Source organism: Amblyraja radiata, chromosome 15 (assembly GCF_010909765.2).
Source record: "Amblyraja radiata isolate CabotCenter1 chromosome 15, sAmbRad1.1.pri, whole genome shotgun sequence".
Classification (NCBI taxonomy): Eukaryota; Metazoa; Chordata; class Chondrichthyes; order Rajiformes; family Rajidae; genus Amblyraja; species Amblyraja radiata.
In genome coordinates this window covers 26,471,993-26,495,916 of record NC_045970.1, presented here as the reverse complement: position 1 = coordinate 26,495,916, position 23,924 = coordinate 26,471,993, and the positions used below count along the sequence as shown (strand labels likewise).

The window sequence follows — 23,924 nt, the reverse complement described above, 5'->3', positions numbered from 1 at the left end:
AGAGGAGAAAGGGCAACACGTGTGGAGCCTGTGCAGAACTAGACAAGGAGCAAACTTCACAAAGTTTGTCACTCACCCAGGCTCACACACATAAGTGAGCGTTTGTGAAAATTTCACAGTATAGAAAACATCGATATTCCTTAAGTAACTTGAGTTCAATTAAAGCAATACATTTTCTTTGAAAGAAAACTCATTCTGAAACTGTGTAGGAAGGAACTTCAGATGCCTGTTTACACCGACGATAGACACAAAATGCTGGAGTAACTCCAGGGGTCGTGCAGCACCACTGGAGAAAAGGAATAGGTGACGTTTTAGGTCGAGACTCTCTTCAGAAGACCCAGTCTGAAGAAGGGTCTCAACCCAAAACGCCACCTATTCCTTCTAATACTGAAACTGTTGGATTAAAACCTCACCAAGTATTTTTTATCTAAATCTAAATTTCATGCTTATTTTGTTGAGACCATGAGTATTACATTCCCTAAAGAGCGTATTGGGAAGGGGAATGTTGCAGCACTGATTCGGAGTTTGATTGGAAGTAGTTGCACATTCTTTGTCGCAAAGTTCCCATGAATAGCGCCAACCCAGTGACAATCATCCAATCGGAAAGTTTAAGTAAATAATCAGCATAACAAGAAGCCTTTTCAAACAATCCTCCACTGAAGCCACAGTGTGTTTTGTGGAAATAGCTGAAATTTAATCTGCGATTTGCTGTTGACCTTGCACTACTCTGAACTAGCTCTTCCCACCCCAGTAAAACTGAAACCACAAAAGGAACGGGCCAAGGGACTGCAAGCACAGTCACGGAAGGTCTCAGCCATTGTTCGTTCGGCAGTTAATTCACTTGGTCTGGTTTCAAAAACAGTATTTAAAAAAAAGACAAGTCAAAAAAACCCCCAGCCAAAAGTTGGGAGGAGGAGGTGGAGCTGAGCTGAGAGAGAATCAGCAAGAGCAAAGAATGCAGTAAAATCAGTTTCTCATTTCCTACAGAGGGCCCCCCTGCAGTGAAAACAACCCTTCTGAAACAAAGCACTCTTTTACAGCTCAAACAATGTGATGCATAAAGCAATAGTTTCAAGATTTCTTCCTGCCACCCAGTTGCACAAACACACTCACTGCACCCTTTGGCCGGTTTTAAGCACTAATCATGCAAAGCGATGCACATGGCCACACTGCAAACTGTGTGCCGTGTTGTAAATAGAAATTAACTGCAAACTTGCAACAGTGATTCAACTTCCTTGTTTATCTTTTTATTTCACTCCTCTTTTATGAAAGCCATTTTCTATCCTTGAGAGAGCTGTTCTTGGTTGTGGTATGAGGAGCCTACTGTCAGCTCTTGCCATTAGTAACAGTAGCTTCCTGCAAGCCCATGGACTTGTTTTATTGTTGAGACCTCCCTCCATTGCCATGGGGGTTTTTTGTGCCCCTTCAAGCTCCAAGGGCTCTTTCTGCCCCCACTGCACTGAGTTTCCTCCAGCACTGCGGCCTTACCCTCCCTTCCTCAGTATCACAAACCCTCTATTAGCATCAGCTTCCATCAGCCCCAAACTGGGTATAATGTTCCCTCTATTATGATGGCTGAATTGTCCATATTAATGCAAGCTCATTACCTGCAGATCCCTACCCCCGCTTGCCAGCTCGTTGCTGTACTGGGATTTCCTGCCCAGTCCCGCAAGCTGTAATTGCTAGCATGAGCCTTGATAGTAACCCAGGGCTGGCATGAGAGGAGGAGGTTGGGAATAGTGGGGGAGCTGAAACATCTGCAGATGGGAAAACAGAAACCATGGGTTTCCCAGATGTCCCGCAGCAAGGAATGTTTCAATGTATCCCAGCCTGACAAAGAGTCCAGATCAATAGGGCAATAGCTGGCAGGGAACAGTTAACAGACTTACCAAGCACTCTGCCCAAGGTCATTTGTGGTCAGCCCTGGTCTTTTTTCACCTCTAGATCTTCACAACCCCCCCCCCTCCCCTCCTACTTTCAGTGTGAAGAAGGGTCACAAACCGAAACATCACCCATCCTTTTTCTCCAGAGATGCTGCCTGACGCGATGAGTTACTCCAGCACTTTGTGTCTATTTTAGATTTTGGAGGTACAGCACAGAAACAGGCCCTTCAGCCCTCCGAGACCAAAATCACTTTGTGCACTATCACTATCCTACATACTGGGGACAATTTATAATAGCCAATTTACCTACAAACCTGTACATTTTTGGAGTGTAGGAAGAAACCTGAGCACCTGGAGGAAACCCACACGATCACAGGAAGAATATGCAAATTCCATACAGACAGCACCCGTAGTCCGGATCAATCCCAGGTCTCTGGCGCTGTGAGGCAGCAGCACTACCCGCTGCACCACTGTGCTGCCCTGTCTATATTTGGTATAAACCAGCATCTGCATTCCTTGTTTCTAATAATTACCAGAGTTGGGACAGTGGGCATTGCCTCGGGGAGAGGGATGGACGTTTCAAGAACTGGGCACGAGAGGGAGGAAATTGGACTGGTTCACAGAACAGTGGTGTCAATGGCCAGGCCAACAGTTGTCCACTACTAATTGCTTGTGAAGCGGTCCGCTCAGTCATTTTAGAGGCAAGTTAAAAGTTAATTGCATCTCTCTGGATCTAGAGTCACACATATAAGGCAGATCATGTCAGGATAGCGGATTTCCATCCCTAAAGAACAAAAGTGAGCCAGGAGAGTTCTGAATAATTTCATACATAGTACTGAATTAACTTGGCGGGTCAGGCAGCATCTCTGGAGAAAATAGAAAGGTGATGTTTCAGGCTAAAGACCCTCTCCCTGTCTGGGGTAGGGTCCCATCCCAAAACATCAGCTGTCCATGGTCTTCGGTGACGCTGCCTGACCCATTGAGTTAATCCAGCACATTGTGTCCTGTTCTGTGCATCTGCAATATTTTGTTTTTCTGCAATTTCACAAATGCCATTGATAGATTAAACTATCCAAAGTTAATCTAGGGAAGGGACCCAACCTGAAACATCATCTCTCCGTGTTCTCCAGTGATGCTGCCTGACCCATTGAGTTACTCCAGCACGTTGTGTCTTGTTCAATAAACCAGCATCTGCAATTTCTTGTTTCTCTATAATTTTGATTGATTAGTTGATTGATTAGTTGAAAGTAAAAACCTTCACCTGCCATGGTAAGAAATGAACTCTTGCCTCCAAATTAGGCCATCAGATGACCTGTCCAGTGGACATGACCTCTATTCCACACTGCGGGCAACATGGGGATGCCAGGGGTTGGGTGCAGAAACTGTGAGTGAGTGTGGATACTGCTGGTGGACAGAGATGATGTGGGTGGCAGCTGGCAGGCACCATGAAGAGGGTGAATGTTTAGGTTGGGGGTGGCAGTCATGTGGATAGTTTCATGCCACCTGGTGCCGGTTTTCCTGAACTGTAGAGCTGCACACATCCAGCCGGTTGGAGACAGAACCACACTGTAGTCTGGCCTGTCACTCACCATATATAAATAGAAAATTCATTTTGTACAGGTCATACATCAGGCCTGGCAACGCCCATCGACACCAGTCACAAGTCTGCCAACAATACTGCTACCTCACTTTTTCTTTTGTAAATCACTAATCATTCAACGTTCTCGTATACTTCCACAACCAAGGCACTTCATAGCTTCTCACTGACCATGTGGTGAAATAAAGTCTAAATTGAGGCCAGATAAGGACAAAACCCTTCATTAAAGACACAAAGTGCTGGGGTAACTCAGCGGGTCAGGCAGCATCTCTGGAGAATGTTTCAGATCGGTACCCTTCTTCAGATGGATTGATCCTGGCAGTGGAGAGGTGTGGGGGAAGAAAGCTTAGAGAGAGGAGAGGCAGGACAAAGCATGGCAGGTAACAGGTGGACACAGGCAAGGGGGGAGGTTTGGTAGGTAGATGGTTGGAACAAAAGCCAGAGATTAAAACCGAGAAGGCGAGAGACATAAGGGTTGAAGAGTTGCAAATTGTGGAGCTGGAGGAAGGGTCCTGACCTAAAATGTCACCTATCCATGTTCTCCAGAGATACTGCCTGACCCTCTGAGCTACTCCAGCACTGTAAACCAACATCAATAGTTTCTATTCTTTCATTAATAAAGTTAACATGGTGTTAATTGGTTGTAAATGTGATGTCCATGAAAGCAAAGAGAACCCACACATTATTCTCTCTGCTGCCTTAACTTACTTGCATCAGGTTCCAATAACTTGCCTTTAACCTAACAAGCTCCCACCATCTTGACCAAGGTAAACAAGAGAATGCAGAATAATTCCCTGTGCTCATCTAAAATAATCCAAAATACAAGCTGAAGGTCTAGTGTAAATAACTAAACATTATTCCCTTATCATGTATCTAGACACTGTAAATGGATTGATTGTAATCATGTATGGACTTTCTGCTGACTGGTTAGCACACAACAAAAGCTTTTCACTGTACCTCGGTACACGTGACAATAAACTAAACTGAAAACTGAACTGTGTCACTGGGCGAGGTTTCCCCTCAGGCACTCAGTAAGGATTTAGAGCTCAGAAATGACAGTCCTTGGCCTGCAACCAACCACCCTGTCCCCTGACTGACCCATGACGTTATAAAATTAATCCACCTGCTTTAACTACTGTAATTAAAATGCCTTTCCTAAATGGGCAGCATTCCAAGCATCTGACTTAGACAATAGGTGCAGGAGTAGAGCATTCGGCCCTTCGAGCCATACACTGTGATCATGGCTGAACATCTACAATCAGTACCCCTTTCCAACCATTTCCTCATATCACTTGACTCTGCGATCTTTAAGAGCTCTAGTTTCTCAATTTAATCTTACTGAGAAATCCCAGCGCATCACTACACCTGGGCCTTTCCTTTGTTGCAATACAATACAATACAATGTTATTGTCATTTGAGCCTCAGTGAGGCTCAAACGAAATTTCGTTTCCACAGCCATACAAACAAAGACAATTCCTAGACATACACACAATTTAATTCACACAAACATCCATCACAGTGAACCTACTGTGATGGAAGGCAAAAGCCTTTTCTCTCCCCTGTTCTCCATGTCTCTCCCAATGTCCAAGCCCCAGGCGGGCGATGATAAGTCCCACGGCCATTTTAGGCCGTGCCGGGCGATTTACGGCCCCGCTCCCGGTCTAAAAGTCTCGAAGTTGGAGCCCCCGGCGGGCACTGTAATGTCCCACGGCCATGAAGCCGTGCCGGGTGATGTATGACCCCGCTCCGGGTCGTTCCAACCCCGCGACACGGGCTGGAGAAGTCGCATTGCAAGACTATAATTTAGTAGCACGCCATTGACTGTACATTTCTCTGGAACCTCCGATGGTCATGTACGCAAGCCCTTCCTTTCTTCTGTAATACCTAACATTCTGAAGAGATCAGACTTCATAATGCTTGAAACTCTTGTACATAGCATCAAACAAAGGCCTTTCTCCCTCTGCAGCTTACCTATCACAAGGGAGACATCTACACAAACACAAGTGCTAACCACCAGATTTTTAAGCTGATGGCTTTTCAAATCATGTATCAGCTTGTCTGAATTTTACAAGAAAAATCAGATGTTTCTCCCCCCCCCCAACCAACCCCACCACCACTGGCATTGAAATTAATCAGTTCATTTGGATGATAAGTCAGAAATCTATCTTGCCCAAGAACACTGGTGAGGAAGACTGCAATCAGACCTTACCTAATCAGGCTGGCAGGGAAACAATTTAAAATAAGCTTTTAGTTGTTTCGAGTCCAAGTTATTAGTGTTTTTATTTAATACCAGTCTCCCTAAAAGGTTGTGTGTGACAAATAAACAGCTGAAACGCTCAGACAGAACTTCCTGGATTATGGCCGACTGCCTTTATGTTAAGGTTAGAGTTCTTTAATATTGGTTGCAGCTGGGTTTGTTTTGCAGTGTATCTGGATGTTCTCGGGTGGAATGCATTAACTCACTTTGTTTAGCATTTTCTGTCACTTTATCCGTGCAATTGGCCAGGTTTAAAAATAAAGCAGGGAGTGGGGGTGTGATTGATGATGTGTTATGCTTAATTAGAATACAGAGATTCACTCAAGAGTTACAGAGGGGATCCTAAATATATATATATACAAATCAAGGGCCATAAAACTAACTCTTGGAAGGCTCGCAGCCTATATCTATTTACAATTGAAAGAGAACGCCTTAATTTGAAAATGCAATGATCAACTTTCCGTGTTGAAGAGAAGACCAGAATATAATATTAGAATTAGATCAAGGAAACTTGCGGGGTGGGAGATTTAGCAATGTTACAAAATTTTGAGATTTTAAAAATCAAGTCTGTAATTTATCCCATCAGATAAAGCATAAAAATAAGTTTAATTTGACACCTAATTCACTTTCATATCTCAAGTATTTAAAAAGTTATGGCCATTTTCATACTCGGAAATGAGCATCTTGTTCCCTATTGATTTTCTATGGACATAACAAAAAAGCTGTGATCTTGAACAGTCAAAAGCCCATAACTTTCTTAAAAATTAAGAAAACTGAATGAAATTTTCAGTTATCATAGATTGAAGCATTCTGAAACAAATATAAAATAATCTTACTTGGATGACCTGAAATTAAAGCATATAATTAGTTAGTTACCTAATTGTAGCTAATTTCAGACTTCAATTACTAGATCTAAACATCTATCCATTTCTTAATAAATGATTAACATTTTTAAATAGCCTAAATGTCCAAATAATATTCACAAATAATTCACAATAAAACATGATTTTTAAATCTCATTTACATTAATTTATAGGCCAAATGGAAGGAATTTAGTGTTCAATTGCTGTAAATAAATGCCCATTTAAATCAGCTTTCCAGTGGGTCCCTGTGGAACGCGCTGGTTTAGAACGTTCACATTGCGGTAGATTTGTGCCCCAAATGCCCAGAAAAATACTGCGCGATATAATGGGCCCAAATTGAGCTACTCGCAATATTAAATTTTGTATAAAGGGATCTTTAGAAGCCCTTTTTAATGTAAATATATACAGCCTAACTTCAGCTGTTTGCTTTATGAGACTCTGCGGTTGCTGACGGTCGCGGGTATAGAGATTGATTTTTAAACTACTATAACTATTTTACGAGGCCTTTAAAACTAATAATAGCTTTTGCGACGGGGTCTTCCAGCGATTTTTCGTTAATAATTAACTAGGCTGAACATCTTCGATTTGAACAGCCTAGAGAAAATCGCGTTTTAAACCCGCCCCCTCTAAACGGCGCCAAAATCGCGCACACCCGTAGCGGCAGATTTTCAAAGACGCTTCAGGTAGGCTTTGCAACATACCTAGGAGATTGCAACCTTCACGTGGTCCGCCCTGTTTCGACAAATGCAATCAACCTGGTGTGCACAATCAAATACGATCAAATAGAACAAGTTGTCCTACAACTTTAGGCTGTGCACGTCATACGCAAGAAGAAGAAGGAGGAAACTTGCATGTAAAATTAAGTAGCGCAATTTCACGCTAAAGATATTGAGGAACCAGGCCTTACCCGTCCAAAAGGACTCACCTGTTGGGATAATGGCAACTCTCAATGGTTCCATGGTTATTTAATGTCACGTATGCATCACACAGTTAAATTATTTTGCACAAACCATAAATGCACATTTGCCATTTTTTCGTGTTGTTTACTAAGAAAAAATCCCTTGTTCAAAATGGAAGTACTGGACTGCCCCTGATCTAGGTAGATCCAGGTAAGCCCCAGACTGCTGCAGACCCATGACCCAACGTCCCTCACCTGGCCCGACTGTCTCGGTGTCCCGGGGGGCACCTCCTGCAGCCGACCTCGAAGGCGTTGTAGTCAGTCCCTCACCTACCGACCCACCTTCAACTTCTGCCTTCATTCAGTGGAATTATAACCTTTCTAATTCACTCTGCAGAATAAACTCTAAAGATTTCTTCAAATGAAAGCTCTGTATGAGTAACAAATTGCCCACACCACGCATCAGTTGTCTAAAATAAGCAACAATTGTTTTAAAGACTTGATTGGCCATCTGTTTGCTTTGGCTCTGGCTGGTGAAGAGAGAGAATCAGAAATTGTTTACTGTCAGACTTCTCCCTTAGAGGATATAAGCTCCTTATTTGTGGAGTGCACATCATGAGTCTGATCTCATCCCCACCAAATATGCTTCCATCTCCTGTACAGTCCATCTAGAAAATAAAGACTTCAGGGATGGATTCTGCACTTCTAGAAGCACCCAAGCAAAGCAGTACTACTTCAGTTCTAGTCTCTGCCGACCCATTCACACCATCTGTGTTTCTGATATGCTTGCTTTCAAACAAACTAACACCCCAACATTGTAGAAAGACTTGAAAGTGGATCTCAACGTATCAGTCATCTGTGTCGGAAGGAACTGCAGATGCTGGTTTATATCGAAGATAGACTCAAATTGCCAGAGTATCTCAGCAGGTCAGGCAGCATCTCTGGCAAAAAGGAATAGTTGACATTTCAGGTCGGAACCCTTCTTCAAGCTCATTACCCATCTGGTCTGCCTAGTATTTTTGCACTACTGTGATAGCCACTATATATGATTAATAAAATGCAAATCAAAATCACATTGAAAATGTATTTATTAACTGGGATTTATTCCTTAGAATGGACACACCTTTAGAAAGGAGAGGAAGAGGAATTTGTCTAGTCAGTGGATGGTGAATCTATGGAATTTTACTTCGGAGTCACGTGAGTGACTACGTGAAGAAGCCCGCCAGGCGCATGCGTGTCATTGCGCTACACGAATTGCAACTCGTCATTGTCGGGAGGAAGGACGTTCCTCCCGAACGGCAGGGTTTCGAACCTGCAACAGTAAGGTAAGGGAACATCGTTCTATACTTACCTTTTTTCTACAGAAGGCTGTGAAAGCTGGCGGGGGAGGAGTCTGCAAGCAGCAGGCAGCCAGCAACGGCCGGTGGCACGACAGTCTCCCTTAACGGGAGTCCGTGCAAATTCATCTCCGGTAGAGAACGCCGACAAGGGAGCCTCCGGAGCCGTCAGTCCGACAAACTCGGACAACAGCCCCAAGGACCGACGCTACAGGGGTCTGTGGGCTGCGGAAATCACAGCGGGAGGAAGGACGTTCCTCCCGAACGGCAGGTTGAGAACCAGCAACAACAGGTAAGAGATTTCCTTACCTTTTTGTTCATTGCAGGAAGGCTCCCGAGCTGCCGCTGAACAGCTGCAGGCAGCCAGCAACGGACGTCGGCACCACTATCTCCCATAACGGGAGCGAGTGCCAAACTTCACCCCAAACGGGTGGAGGAAATCGGAGCCAACAACCCACAAAGACAGTGGGTTGTATTTGTGCTCTGTCCCCTTTTTAATATTAGGGGACAAAAGGAGATTGCGCTCCTGCCGTGGCTAAGCCAGGTGGAGTAAGCGCAACAGGGGACTACAGCTGCGGCCGGAGTCGGCTCCCGTAATGGGAATAGCTGTGCCCGACTTTCGCTCCCGACTCGCTCCCGCACCGGGCCGGGCGGGAGAGGGAGCAAAACTAATGTTTCCCCGCGCTAGGTCTGTACAGGAGGGGAAGCTGGACAAAGGAGTGTCCACAGTGCTGCTAGTGAAGCTGGCTGGGGAAGACAGCGGAGTCGCAGGCAGCCGGCAGCAGCAGCCAAAGGCACGTTTAACTCCCGTTATAAGGAGAGCAGTGCCGACTTTTGGTCCCGCGCCGGCCAGAACACCACGGCCGGGCGGGAGACCATTCAAATGGGGCCGTTGACTTTGACAGTCATTAACGGCAGCAGACGGGTTAGAATGACACTCACCCGTAGCAATGGACCTGCAGGTAAGAGCTGCGGTCTTTTTTTTTGCATTTCTATGCTGATTGCAGGTGCAGAAAAAACGGGCTGCGACAAAGCTGGTGGCTAGATGGAATCAGCTGTGCACAGATGTCCTCCACACCGGCCATATCCACTCCACGGAAGGACAGTAAGGACAAAGCTGGAGAAGGAGGACCGTGGAGCAGCGGGCAGCCAGCAGCAGCCAGCGGCACTTGGATCACCCGTAGTGGGATCAGCTGTGCCCAATGTCGCCTCCGCACCGGCCAGATCCACGCGGCCGGGCGGAAAGGCTAGACACAAAACAAACAAGGTCGTGGACTCAGAGGAGTCCGACTTTGAATCACCGTCGGCGGCCAGCGCCCGAGAGCGCTGGAGCGGGAAGAAGCGGTGTATGGAGCTTTGCTCCAACGTGACAGACTCCGGGACATGGAGTCGGGTCACTGTGGGCCCTATGATAACCCACAGCAGTACCTCTTTGAGGGCTGCACAGTGCTTCTACCTCATCAGAAGGAAGCACTGCGGGTCAGTTCTGGGCTGACCTGGAAGAGGGGTCCGCAGAAGAAAGTGTGCAAGGGGTGCAGGAACAAGAGAACCTACTGGAACCTAGCACCCCCACGCACCCACCAGCAAAACTGGTGAAAGCTCGAAGGGCCGGTACTCAAAAACATGAGTCTTTTCAGGCCATGGCCCAGACCGGCCTTCTCGGAAGATGCGGGACCTCCAACGCCAACTAAACCGTAAATCCAGACCCCAGCGCTACAACAGCGAAGAACCTACAAAAAGGTAAATCTGCCACTGGTAACTATGGAGGTAGGTGGGTCTGGTTCCCTACAAACAGTGGGCACGGAGATTGGGTGGAGATAACACTCTCTTCTGAATGCATGGAGCATGATAACAACCGATATCTACATCTTAAGCAGTATCCAGGGATATACAACAGAGTTTATACACAAGTACAGCCCTCCAGTTCAACATATACTGAACCGAATGTTCGTGCTTTCTGATAAAGGAAATCAAAAGCGCAAGCTGAACTGAAGCGGCTTTACATAAAAGGTGTAATTGAGAAAACTCAACACGAACCATTAAAATTCGTGTCCAATATATAAACAAAAAGATGATGGTCATCGCATCATCATAGATCTAACAAAATAGATACCTTTGTTACTGCTTAACAATTAATTCCCAAAGGTTACTTCAATGGCCAGCATCATTTTAAAATATGCTTACTATTCAGTGCCTATACGAGGTGACCACAGATGTTACTTAAATTCAACTGGATGGGACAACTCTAGCAGTATAAAGCACTGCCAAATGGGTTATCATCAGCCCAGGCTGTTCACAAAAAAATTTGAAACCAGCCCAAGCGTTTCTACGGAAACGTATACACATGGTCATGGCATATTTAGATTACATACTCATTATGTGCAAAAACTTTGGAATTGGCAAAATAAACTGTAACAGCCACAAAAAAGTTATTTGGGGAACTGGGATTCATTTCATCCAGTTAAATCTAAACTAATGTCTCCCACTACTATGGACTACCTGGGGTTTCACCATTGACTCAGTTCACATGTCGGTGACTCTGCCTAAGGGAAAGGCTACAGATTTAATAGAGGCTTATAAAAACCTCACTGACATCAGCAAACCATCCATCAGATTGGTAGCCAAAGTAATTGGCATAATGATGGCTGCCTTTCCAGCCACACAATTTGGACCTCTACATTACCAAAACATACAGAGAGCAAAAAACAAGCACTCTAAATTATGCAGGTCACTTTGACAGATCTGTGAAACTACCAATCAGGCTAAAATGGAACTAAAATGGTGGATAGATAACTCTAGCCTTGTTCCTATCCAAGCATTGTCAGTAACCTTTTCCATGGTACTACAAACTGATGCCAGTACAATTGGTGCGGAGCCACCAATACCAATACCACCGTGGTAGCATACATTAACCACAGGGTGGAAACAAATCGACATCATGTGACAATCTGGCCATACAAATTGACAATGGTGTCTCCAGAAAGATTATTTGGGTATCAACCACTTATCTACCAGGAAGACTAAATTCAGTGGCAGACACCAGGTCCCAGTTATCAAGTTATGTTACACAGGAACCAGACCCTGGGGCAGCGGCGACAGATGCATTTTTCGCTGCATTGGAGGGGAGGGGAAATTGTTTATTTATGCATTCCTTCCTTTCCTGCCTCATCAGTCGGGTATTAGAATAGAATAGAATCTTTAATTGCCACGCAACCAGGGTTGGTGGTATTTGGGTTCGGTACATGATGGTACACTGCTTTTGTTACATACCACTAATAACACAGATCACCGTAATAAAGTGCATCCATACCACATCACAAATCACAAATCTCACCAACAATACATAGTGCAAAAGAACAAAGACCATAGACAAGACACTGTATACATCAAAAGTCATATTATTGTCTGATTATTGGACGGAATTGAGAGTTCTTATTGCTGAGGGGAAGAAACTGTTTTTAAAGCGGGTGGTTTTTGTAGCAAGTGACCTGAGGCGCCTCCCCGAAGGGAGAGACTGAAAAAGGTGATTTGCTGGATGGGAGTGGTCCGAGATGATCTTTTTTGCCCGTTGTGAGGTACGTTGGAGATAACTTGAATGGATTGAGGGGAGGGGGGAGTTGATGATCCTGGAGGCCTTGGAGACAATGCGTTGTATTCTGTGTAGTGAGTGACTATCGGTGTTACCGTACCAGACTGTGATTGAGGAGATGATGATGCTTTCAATGATTGATTGATAGAAACGGACCAGGAGGTGTTTATCAACTCTGAACTTTTTGAGCTGTCTGAGGAAATATAGTGGTATAGTGGTATCAAACATGGAATCAGAGACATGAACATCCCGTCTGTTCTGGAATATCTGGCAGGCCTCCACTACGATGAGAGGCTCAGTTACAGTGCCATCAACTGCGCCAGAAGTGCCCTATCGACTTACCTATGGCAGGGGACAGACCATTACACTGTTGGGACTGACCCACTGGTACAAAGCCTATGAGGAGTACCAGATACTCCCATATATGGGATGTGAGTATAACCCTGAAGATGCTCAGGAATTGGTCTCCAGCAACAGTTCTGTCCTTACACAGACTGACATTAAAACGGTCATGCTAATGGTATTGGTCACGGCACAGAGGATACAGTCACTGCAAAACAAGACTGGACAACATGACTTTCTCAACGGAAAATATTACATTTCATATTTATGAGATAGTAAGCAGAACAGAAAAAGGGATCAGCAGGCCTCTATATACAATTAGGTCATACCCAACAGATGACCGTCTGTGTAGAATAAAACATCTGTCGTTACACATGGAGAAAACGAATATCCTAAGAGGCAATGAAAAGGTACATTTTTTATCAGCCACTAGCAACCACACCAAGAGTGACGGTCCAGACCATCTCAAGATGGCTGAAACAGTTGCTAAACACAGGCTGCGGTGGATACTAAAATTTAAAAAATCTCTTTCCACCAGGGCTGCAGCTACATCGGCAGCGATACAGTTGGATGTACCAATGGACCAAATCCTCAAGGCAGCAGGATGGTCTGGAGGGGAAAAACATTCCAATTATTTGTAATAAACCAGTAATGAAACCTGGAACATTTGCAGAAACAATACAAGTTCTGTAAATTAATTTAAACCCATATAAAGGGGTTATAAACTTGTGTTAAACATTTTATGATTTCAATGTCGAATTCATGTCCAAATTATGTTAACACAATCCTCCCAACAGTCAAGGCAGACGTGATGCATGGACTCGTTCCACGGCATGAAATCACAGAGCTTTAAAATCTTCACGTACTCACACGTGACTCCGAAGTAAAATAGTAAGATTAAACGAGAACTTACCAGTTTGAAGTTTGATCTGTATTTTATGAGGAGTTACGATGAGGGATTACATGCCCTCTGCTCCCACCCAGATCATATACTTAACTGGTATCTCTTCTCTAATCTTACTATGTTTAGTCATTACAGTTATCTGTGATTCCACACTGCTGCTTTGAAGAATGACACGCATGCGCCTGGCGGGCTTCTTCACGTAATCCCTCATCGTAACTCCTCATAAAATACAGATCAAACTTCAAACTGGTAAGTTCTCGTTTAATCTTACTATTCATTGCCACAGATTGTGGAGGCCAGGTTATTGGGTACTTTTAAAGAGTAGATTGACAGATTCTTAATTAGTAAAGGTGTCAAACATTACGGGGAGAAGACAGGAGAATGGGATTGAGAGGGAAATAGATCAGCCATGAATGAATGGCAGAGTAGACTCAATGGGCTGAATGGCCTCATGCTTCTGCTATCACATATGAATTTATCACGTCCATTAATCCATGTGAAAATACTGATTGAATTTTTATGACCTTCTACCACAAGATGATTTGATGATCACTCAATGACCATCCAAACCTTAGTTTTCACTCTTCTGGCTTTCCTTTCAGCTTGCGTCTAGTCAAGAAAGTTGTCCGAATTCTTCAATGTTGTGAAAGTTGCTGCCTTCATCACCACCACAATGCATTCGATTTTCCGACCACCCTCTCCATGAAAAATAATTCCCCCAAAAGATCCCCTCGAAACATCCTACCCTTTAAACCTTTGCTCTCGAGATTGAGACATCCCTTCTCTGGGGAAAAGTTTCTTACTATCTTCCTTATCTGTAGTCCTTATCATTTTTCAGAACCAACTCCATTGCCCCTTCTGAAGTCTGAAGAAGGGTCGCGATGCAAAATTTCACCCATTCCTTCTCTCCAGAGATGCTGCCTGTCCAGCTGAGTTACTGAGTTACCAGCATTTTGTGTCCATCTTCAACTCCCCCTTCAATCAATCAGTTTTATTCATCACATGCACATATAAGTGCAATGAAATTAATTTGTCAGCAGTGGTACAATCAAAAAAGAACACACAATACACAATAAAATTAACCCAAACATCCACCACAGCTTTCTTCACTGTGGTGGAAGGCACAAAATAGAGTCAGTCCTCCATCTATGGTCGGGGCCATAGATCTCCGCCCCTCTTGTCGGGACGGCCAAACACACTCAGACGCATGGAGGTCCCGAATCGGTGCTTTCCTACGGGAGACCACGGCTTCAGGACGTTGTAAGCCGCAGGCCGGCGGTCGGAGCTCTTCTCAGGCTGTCCCCGGCGAGGGAACCCAGGCTCCGGACTCCGCGCCCACGGCTAGAAGCTCCGCAGACCGCGGCTTCAGGCTGTAACAGTCCGCGGGCCAGCGATTGGAGCACTCCCTTCTGGCCACCCCGGCAAGGGTCGCCCGCTCCGTGATGAAACGTCCACGTTGTACCCGCTGCTGAAACTCTGGGCCCAACTCCGGGAAAGGCCGCACCAATCCATGGTGTTAGGCCGCGAGGGAGGCGACATGGAAAAAGTCGCCTCTCCGTGGAGGAGGCGACCAAAAGCAGCCACCTCTACTCCAATAGAAATACCCTCAACCTATCCAGTCTCTCCTCATAATTGAAACACACCAGCTCCACCAGCATTCTGGTGAATCTCCTCCAATTGCCTGTCCCTAGTTGCTGCTTTAACTGATTGGTTTGCCATGCCATTTCGGAAGTCCATTAAGAATCAGACATGTCAGTGTCAAAAGCTAGAGACATAAGTTTAGGGTGAGCAAGGTTTAGAAGGGAACTGAGGTAGACTTTCCTTCACCAAGAGAATGTTTGGAATCCGGAATGCATTGCCAGAATAGGTGATGTGAACCTCCATCTTGCATGGAAGGGTTGCTGGGATTACCTGGAGCCATTCCATGTGAGGGAGGAGGTGCAGGGTCAGGTGTTACATCTCCTGCAGTTGCAGGAAAGGTGCCTGGGCGGAGGGGGGGGGGGGGGGGGGGGGGGAGTTTGGTTCTGGTGATGGGAAGGGATGAGCAAACCATGGAGTTGAGGAGTCTCTGCGGATAGGAGTATGGATGGGAGGATGCCACTGGTGATAGTATCGTGCTGAAGCTAGCAGAAATATTGGACAATAATGTGCTGAATGCAGATACTCGTGGGGTGAAAGGTGGGGATCATGTTTCCAAAACTGCAACATCTTCTTCTTCTTGCGTATGGCGTGCACAGCCTAAAGTTGTAACACAAGTTGTTCTTACTTGATTGTGCACGCCAGGTTGATTGCATTCGTCGAAACAGGGCGGACCACGTGAAGGTTGCAATCTCCCACCCCACTGCAACATGAAGGGACGCGTTAACATGGCAGTTCATGAGCGAGAGGGACGTAAAATGGTGGCACAGACAACAAAGAATGACCTGGAGAATGGAGAAATCAAGGGGTTAAACTTAAGCACTTCACAAAGCATCGTCAGATTAGAATTATTCAGCAAATTTCAAAATAGGGTTGGCTCCTGATTTAGGGAACAGAAAGTACAGCCTGATGTCTTATTGCTTACAAATGAAGGAATTACTTGAGGCCACCAACATATAACAGGAAATCGAATGTGTCATGTTAATCACTTATACTTTTGACCTTTATTTGTGATTTCTGGCCTGACAGTATGGTGGAGTTATTGCCAAAGGGGCACCACCTCCTGAAGACATCACAAATGCTCTGATATCCCCACATGGGATCCCATTCAGATTTCCGTGCCGTCATGACCACAGGAGATGAACACTGTAGAATTTCTGCATCAGAGCTTTACATATGTCATTCTGTAGCTTCCATTTCTAATTTATGCGACCTCTAGTGCCCTGGTCTGGACCTGGCCTGCAAACTCAGAGACTGGTTGTGGGGAAACTGATTCATAATCTACACTTGAGCCATCAGCTCCAACGTGCTCCTGGAAGCTGTCTGAGATTAAATCGGACAATTCACAGCCTTGCAATCACATTCAACTATGATTTTAATCCCAATCCAACTCCATTAGCAGCATGCTTCCATTAATCCAATAACGATTTCCTTCCACCTAAAACCATCCCCAAACATGCCTCTGTTCATTTATGCCTGAAATTTGAATCTATGTCTCCACTACCTCTGGATGTGACTATTCCAATACTTCTCAGGCCAGCCTGTCATTTTGAATATATTCAAAGCTCCAGATTAAATTATATTTAAGGTAGACAAAAATGCTGGAAAAACTCAGCGGGTGCGGCAGCATCTATGGAGCGAAGGAAATAGGCAACGTTTCGGGCCGAAACCCTTCTTCAGATTAAATTATATTTACCCATGCTTTATATTGGCTTGGATATCCAAAACTATTGTGCCAGATAGATATTTAAGGCTTGGTGACTGGAGATGCTGTAAACTGGAGCAAAAAACCCCAAACTGCCAGAGAATGGGGCTGCTGGATGATACGTAGACCCAGGTAAAGAGTAGAGTAGACACACGGAACTGCAGATGCTGGTTTACACAATAGGACACAAAGTGTGGTGTAACTCAGCAGGTCAGGCAGCATCTCAGGAGATGGCCTTTTTCCATGCAATATGACTTCTTCTTCTTCTTTCGTGTGGCATGCACAGCTTAAAGTTGTAGGACAACTTGTTCTATTTGATCTTCTGTTTGTGCACGTCTAGTTGATTGCATTAGTCGAAACAGGGCGGACCACGTGAAGGTTGCAATCTTCCACCCCCGCAATATGACTCTATGACTTGCACAGACATTTACAATGGGGGCTTTTCTCTTAATGTTAAACCAGGATGTATTATACCAAATTCAATGGTAACTAAAATATACAATTTGATAACACATTTAACATAGCCATACATCCCAAGGAGCTTCATAGGAGCACTATCAAATACAATTTGACACTAATCACTCCAGAAAATAATATCAGTTTCATACCAGAAGACCGCAAATGTTTCAGAGCGCACTGCAGTTAGTGAGGAAAAGGACCACAATAAGCCTTATTTTAGAATTGTTTTATTACATCTACAGCACAAGAGTTTTGGATGCTCAGGCATTTAGAAGAAAGTTAACCATACATGAAAGTACAAATTGAAAAAAAAAAGAGATGACAAAGTGGTACGTTACCCAACCTCTACCAGGCAGGACTGAGGAAACCGAACAATAAAATGTAATGTTCAAACTCCACATACTGCAGAAAATATTCAACATTGCCCTTCTGTGTCTAGCTCCTTATCAACGATACTATAATGGTTCTACAGTGGAAATAAATCCATATATTTTAGTAACTAAAACAGGAAGTTTGAAGATCCCTTGCATTAAAAGGTAACAATACTGTTAGTATTTTTTAAATCAAAAGATCAGAGAAAATCTTAAGCACGGAAAGTTCTCTCAAAATTGAACTTGATTTAACCAGTTTTAAAAATCTGGGTGCATTGGCTTTTAACTTGATATATTATACTGTGTTTATGCTGCTTTCCTTTGTCCTGCTATTTCCAACCTTTTAGCTGGAGTCCTAAAGGCTCCAAAGAGTTGATCAAGAATTGAAAGTTAGTGTTAAAGGCCAACAAACTGCTCTTCCGTTCATTGTCAGTCCCTTACTACACAAGAGCTGGCAAGAGGCCACATATCTGTATGTCCAGACAGAGGGTATTTCTCCTAGTGAAGCTAATGCACATAATAACATGCCGAAGAACAGATCAGATATTGTACAAAACTAGTTGGGCAAAGCAGTCCATTAGTCATCCTTATCTAAAAGGAACAAATATGAATGGCTTATCCGCGCTGTCTCCAATTACAGTCTGTCATTTATTTAATTCCAGAAAGCTTTATTGTGGCTCAAATAGTACCTTAAACATCCAGCTGTCCACTCCTCAGTGGCACCGTGTTTAGCAATAGTGTCAATCTTTCATTCTCCATTAGTTGAATCCTTCTTCACGTGGCATTATGTTAGATTTTTTTAAAAGACAAGGCACTCAGTGACTTGAATAATATTACAATAAATTATTCCAGAACTCCCATTAGTTGTAAAATCCTAACCCTTTTCAAATTAAAACAATTTACCCTAGGAATGCATTTCGTTGTCTCTGTACTGTACACGGACAATGACAATTAAAGTTGAATCTGAATCTGAATCTGAATCATAACCACTCTCACTGAGCCGACTTGATGTTCAGGGAAGTTTGCCATGCAGTTGGAAAAGCAATTTACTTTGGAAAAAAGTGCCAAAAATATCCACATTGTACACTGTGGACAAAACATTTCTGCAACAAAAGGCAGAAAACTGTCAAAAGGAACAGATTTAAAGTATTTCAGATGCCAAAGCGCCATGGTTTGTCTTTTACTATAGAGCTCAATATTTACAGTTTATATTTCTGAGCCGCTTGTGAGGTAAAGAGTATCGTGTGAATTTTAATTCCCTTCACTGGGAGTAAACCAAGAGGTTGGTTGGTTAAAGTGATGAAGAAGGGTCTCGACCCGAAACGTCACCCATTCCTTCTCTCCAGAGATGCTGCCTGTCCCACTGAGTTACTCCAGCATTTTGTGTCTAAGAATTACCCACTTTTCTCGCATATGGCCGCTGTTATGATGTGACTACTGGACCACACATCCAGCCAAGTCAGATGGAAACCTCTCGTATTCACCCAAACCAGAGTCCTATCATAGAGACACCAGACACTATAGATGCTGCAGTCTTGATGGGGAAAAAAAACAAATTGCTCGAGAACTCAACGGATCAGGCAGCAACTCTGGAAATAAGTAGACTGATTGACGTTTCAGGTCTAGAGCCCTCTTCAGACCGATGGAGTAGAGAGGAGAAAGCTACTAGAAAAAGAGAAGGGAAAGGGGCGAGACAAATGCTGGCAAGTGGAAGGTGGATCCAGGTAAGGAAGGATTAAATGACGGATACGTTAGGTGGGAAGGAGATGGGTGGAGATAGTAACTAAGGCTAGAGGTGCAGAAGACCAAAGGGTGCTAATGGTGGAAACTGATAAGGAAGGAAGATGGGGGGATGTCAGTAGAAGGGAATAGCGTGGGAATGGGGAATGAAAGATGTGGAGTCCAGGATGGGGAGTAGTGGGGGTGGGGTTGTGGGTAGAGGAAGAGGGAAGGAGGGAAGGAGGGAAGGAGGGAAGGAGGGAAGGAGGGAAGGAGGGAGGGAGTGGTGGTGGTGAGGTGGGGGAAGAGGAAAGGAAATGGGTGACAGAAGTGGGGGGAGTGGAAAGCAAGATGTTTGCAGGCTGGGTGGGGGGTAACTGGATGGGTGAGAACCAGAGGGAGTGGGATTACCCAAAATTGGAGAATTCAACATTGATGCCATTGGGTTGTAAGTTACCCCAGCAGACAATGTCTGCATGTAGCAATGGAGGAGGCAGAGGACAGACTGTTTAGTATGGGATTGAGAAGAGGAATTAAAATGACTAGCAGCCAGGAACTTCAACTGGTCTTGGTGTTCAGGGCGCGTGTTCAGCAAAGCGGTTGCTAAGTTTATCTTTCAGTTCACTGTTGTAGAGGCGCACATATCAAGAACACCAAATGCAATCGATGAGGTTGGAGAAGGTGCAAGTTAATTTCTTGTCACATCTTGTTCCCTGTTGGGGTCTCTGAATAGAGGTGAGGGCGGAGGCTTAGGGGCAACGTTGCTTATCCTGCAGTTGCAGGGGAAGGTGCCTGGGGAGAGGATTCATGTTGGGGGTTGAAGAGGGAACCAAGATGTCATGGAGAGTGGTCCCTATGAAAAGCAAAAAGGGGTGGGGGCAGGAAGATGTGACTGGTGGTGGGAGAACATTGAAGCTGGCAGAAATATCAGGGAATGTGATGGATGGAGAGGCTGGTCGGGTGAAAAGTGTGAAAAGTATCTGCTCTGTCAGGGGGAGGAAACAGAGGAGACATGGGCGAGGGGGAAGAGAGATCACATTTACTGAAGAAAGAGGACCTCAGATGCCCTGGAGTAGAAAGCCTGATCTTGAGAGATGCAGCATAGATGGATAAACTGCTGGTGACAGGGCAGGGAGAGTCTCATCACATTATGGACCTCAATGCAGGATCTGCTCCCTTTATGAATGACCCCACCCTTGCATTTATCTTAAGCTTGGGGGATAGCCCAGAAACAATCCACAAAGTTTAGTATATCTCCTAGCAGCACATTGAAACCATCTTGTAAAACCTGGCGGACTTCCCTGTGCCTCTTCTGGAGAGGCCATGCAGCCCGAACTCACTCACTCAGCTGGGGGCTAAAAACCCACAAGCATGTCTTTGTAGAATATTCCTTACTGCTATTTCCTACCATAATGTTACCTTTCAAGGTAGTACAGTGGTGTAATGTTTGAGCTGCTGCCTTGCAGCGCCAGACCAGGGTTCGATCCTGACTACGGGTGCTGACGGAAAAGAGTTTGTGTACAGTTCTCCCTGTGTATGTATGGGTTTACTCCTGGTGCTCCAGTTTCCTCCCACACTTTAAAGACGTGCAGGTTTGTAAGTTTGCGGGCATGAACATTGAATTCTCCCAATTTTGTTAGCCCTTGCTGTCTCCTCCCCTTCCTCAGCCCTCGGGCTGCCTCGTCCCATCCCTCAGCCCTCGGGCTCCTCCTCCTCCCTTTTTCTTTTCTTCCCCCCGCCACCCCACATCAGTCTGAAGAAGGGTTTCGGCCCGAAACGTTGCCTATTTCCTTCGCTCCATAGATGCTGCTGCACCCGCTGAGTTTCTCCAGCATTTTTGTGTACCTTCGATTTTCCAGCATCTGCAGTTCCTTCTTAAACACAGGTTTGCAAGTTAATTGGCTTCGGTAAAATTGTAAATTGTTCCTAGTGTGAAGGGTAGTGTTCGTGCAAGGATGACCGCTAGTCGGCGTGGACTTAGTAGGCCAAAAGGCCTGTTTCCTCGTTGTAGCTCTAAAGTCTAAAGTTTCAGATGGTCCTTCATTGACTGCGATTGCAAGAGTGATATAAATGAAAATCTTTCTGGAAGAATATGCCAATTCGTCGCAATTAATGCTATGTAACAACAATACTTATACAGCACAAATACAAAAACAATTGGAAATTTCCACTGCAAGTAATTTGTTGCCGATGAATGGGTGCTCAGTGTGGATTTATTATGTGACTCCATTCTGGAATTGGCACAGCCTGTCACTTACACGATGATTGCCTCTGGTGACACTTGAACCCAGAACCAATGAGGTGTAAGACAAAGACTGCCACAGTGGCACCAGTTTGCTCATTAAAGCAAGATATTTTGTTTTAGGAAATACGCTATGGCATTATATTACTCTGAACTGTGGTTTTCAATAAAGGGAAACACATTTGTATCAAATATACTGCCATCAATTCTGTTTATAATTAAGGCTCACAAAGCAAAAACAATCTGGCTTTGATTCATCTGGAGCAGATTATTTTACTCTGGCACACTGATAACTATTGGATTCACTTCTGGTGGTCTTATGTGGCACATAATCAAACACCCTGCAACGTACAGGATTAATGCGATGCATTAATTTATCATGCCTCATCTTCCTCAGGTTGAGAAATTGTACATTTCACTTGTTGCAACTAAACCAGAGATCCGGGTTCAATCCTGACCCGGGTGTTGTCTGTGTAGAGTTTGCACATTCTCCCGGTGACCGCACGAGTTTCCTCCGGGTGCTCCGGTTACCTCCCACATTCCAAAGACATGCGTGGTTGTAGGTTAATTGACCCCTGTAAATTTCCCTCAGTGGGTAAGGAGTGGCACAGTGTGAATGGGTGAACAATGGTCAACAGGGACTTGGTGGGCTGTTTCCATGCTGTATCTCTAAACTAAACTATCAGTGCACAATTAGTCAATGGACCTGGGAAAGCCCTTTCATTACCCTGGCATACCTTAAAAGGTTTTACCATCAATAAAATCATAGTTGTTTGAAATCATATCCATATTTGGCTGGCAGTCCCTCACGAAACCAATCCTACAGAGACATATGTCTAAATGTGCTTTGGTCTTCATCGAGGTACACTGGGGAAGCATACGCACTAGTTCTATGTGATGTGATGTTTAGTTAACTTTGGAAGCAACTTGCCCTGTAGATGAGGAAGCATTATACCACTCCGGAGATTGTTGATCTATATTGGTAACATCAGGAGCACAACTGAAGAAAATATCTCACCTGTCTTTTCACTATGGGTAGGCACGTGTGTACTGCAGTAATTTATGATCTGCACCAAATTTCCTTGGATTCAAGAATAACTAGCCAAAAGTGAAATCAAGCAATTGTACACATACTGTTGTCTACATGTTCCTACCACATAGGAGACAATATGGTGCATTGAGTCAATGCCACTGGAGTGAAATATGAACAGGTTTCAAGGATTTGGATCAAAGAACAGAGAAAGAACATTTCAGGGTTACAAATAAATGTCTTTATTGTAGTAAAATACAGGAAAAAAATTAATAAAGCAACAATCCTCACCCCGTTCTGCTGATGAGTCTTCACTGATATGAACAGTGGCTGGAAGCAATGAGCCAGGCTGTCTTCTGCCTATCAGAGACTCCTGCTTGCGATGACTGGTCTAGAGAACGCAAGGGTCCTGGCACCATCTGTATCCCCGTCAGAGGGGAAATCTCTTCCCTGAGCTCGCTCGCTCACAGCATGCACTTATATATTCAATACGTCCACTCTCCCACCCTAATCTACAAACAGTTCAGTTTTTAAAACTATTTGTCGCACTTCATGAGACAAAGCAATTAATTATTTTTCTAAGTGAGCCTGGTTGTTTGGCATGTGGTGCTGTCAGCAGACAACTCCATCCAACCCTTACATAGCAGCCATGTGTAAGAGCAATCCCATTTCACCAATTGTTATCCTGTGATCCATCCTCTCACTTGCCCACCAACCCCTCAGAGGGCTGGTAAGCAGACCGGCTGTGGGAGGGAGTGCACAGCCTCGACGGTGGAGTGGGCCGCTGGGGCTCGGCTGGAGCGGGCGCCTCTCCAAGAGGACAAGCGCGTGGACCGCACCAGGCCTACAGTGGCGGAGGACACCATGGCTACGCCTGGCCAGGCCGACAGGACAACGGTCCTTCATAGCCAGGCCAAGAACCCTGATATACAAACTGGGACTTAAACTCTGTACACAGTGTACTATTACTTTATACGTGTACTGTATCCAAGATGCTTATCTAATATGTATCCAAGTGTTATGTCTAGTGATAATTTACTGAACTGTATGCAAAGATGAATTTCAACATACTTCAGTACATATGATAAAT

At 44.6% G+C, this 23,924-nt stretch overlaps 1 long non-coding RNA gene across 1 annotated transcript; it reads left to right on the top strand.

The window, feature by feature from the left end:
• The first annotated feature begins 4,866 nt into the window (after window positions 1–4,866).
• LOC116981614 lies at window positions 4,867–14,740 on the top strand. Its single transcript, XR_004414254.1, has 3 exons — window positions 4,867–4,883; window positions 9,757–9,760; window positions 14,660–14,740. It is a non-coding gene; the product is annotated as an uncharacterized LOC116981614 (long non-coding RNA).
• Window positions 14,741–23,924: the final 9,184 nt, after the last annotated feature.